Below are 1,751 nucleotides of genomic sequence, written 5' to 3' on the forward strand. Positions count from 1 at the left end.
GCGCTCTTCGAAGGCGAGTCTATAAAAACCTGGCGCGATCTGGGAGGACACCCTCCCCCTCCCCCTCCCCCTCCAAACCCTCGCCGGCGCGGCGAATGCGTCCAAACAAAGGTCTGTCCTGCAATCCACATCCTAATCCACGGTGCCCTCGTCGCTGTCGCGGGCCCCTCCGCCTCTGGTGGCCCACAGTGTAGGCAGACAGCCCAGGGAGTCCCCAGATTTGGGGGAGGGAGGGCGTAATCAGATCAGAGGTCTTTATGAATATAGAGTCCCTCCTGATTGACACCAAACCCCGCCGGCTGCGGTGGATCTGAGCACACAGGGAAGCAGAGACCGGTCTCCAAGTAAACAGGAAAGACTTCTTGTTGCAGATTTTCCAGAAAGAATTGTTTGAAAAACTATTCTCTCTCCGCAGCCCTCCTCAGCTGAGGATTTCATTTTAACTGAACCTGAGAAAATAATAATTGGAGATTTAAAGTAAAAACACATAAATAAATAAATAAATAAATAAATAAATAAATAAATAAATAAAACCAATGGGTTAAGTAGAAATCTGATTGTAAACACAGAACTAATTTACCCTCTCTGGTTTTAGCAAAGAAAACCAGGGAAATTTTACTGTAATCTTCACAGTTTATTACACTTGTCCCGCCCACCCCCTTCTCATCCTTGCCTTTCCATCTGAAGAGACAGAAACCAGCATTTATTTGGGGGGTGCATAACTCCATGCGCTTCTGTGCTAAGTATTTTATGTAACTGTTGATTTTAGATTTTGTTTGTGGGTTACAGAAGGCCTGCAAGAAACAAAATATCCTATTGAAGATATATTTAATTCTAGTTAATCACTTTTTTAAAAAAATTATGGCTATTCTTGTAAAAAGAATGCGATAACAGTTCAGTGCCGGCTGGGGAAAACAGAATCTGAGGCTTAAGTTACTCAGCCAAAGAATGGCTAAAAGAAACATCTAAATTCCTTTTTTTAAAAAAAAACAAAATTTTTAATGAATATATAGTAAAGGTGTTTACTTTGGGGGGGGGGGTGTGGGGAAATTGCAATGTTTTTATTCTCTCAGAAGGGCTAAGAGAAGTTCAGACTCACCCGGCCTTCCCTGAGCAGGGCGTGTCTACACTCCCTGACTTTGATGGATCTTTCAGATTTAGTTCTCTGATTCTCCCCCCTTCTCTCCCTGACTCTTCCTCTATCTTCTCCCTGTTCCATTTTCTTTATTCACACCAAAGTTGTCCACCCCTTCTTCCTACCCTCCTTCTACTGACTTCGCAAATGGCCCAGCCAGCTGCTGCTGGAACCTGAGGTACCCCTACTACGGCTTGGGGTGGCCCCTTACAGCCCCAAACGCCCTCTACCAAGGCTTTTCCCGTCCACGCTCAGCAAAGCCTTTCTGCCTCCGCCTGACAGTTTGAAGCTTCGCGGGACCCCCTGGCACGCAGTCCTTGGCAGGAAACTTTATCCATGTTGCTCCAGGAAGATGAGACCTAGAGCCATCTCTGCTGTCCCTGAAAAGGGGGTGGGGCAGCATGTGAATGCGATTTGGAACCCAGACTAGTGGCAGCCCAGTTCTTGGGCGCTGTTCTGCTTGTGTCTCTGCATGGAGAGTGAGTGGGGTTGCTGCCCCCAGTTGAAATCTGATGGCATCTTCTCGGTCCTTCCGGGACTTTTCGTGTCACTTCACAAGGCTTCTTGCAGGCGGTGGGTCCTGTAGGGTGTGTGTGCGAGTGTGTGCGCGCGCGCG

Source organism: Myotis lucifugus, unplaced genomic scaffold (genome assembly GCF_000147115.1).
Source record: "Myotis lucifugus unplaced genomic scaffold, Myoluc2.0 scaffold_217, whole genome shotgun sequence".
Classification (NCBI taxonomy): Eukaryota; Metazoa; Chordata; class Mammalia; order Chiroptera; family Vespertilionidae; genus Myotis; species Myotis lucifugus.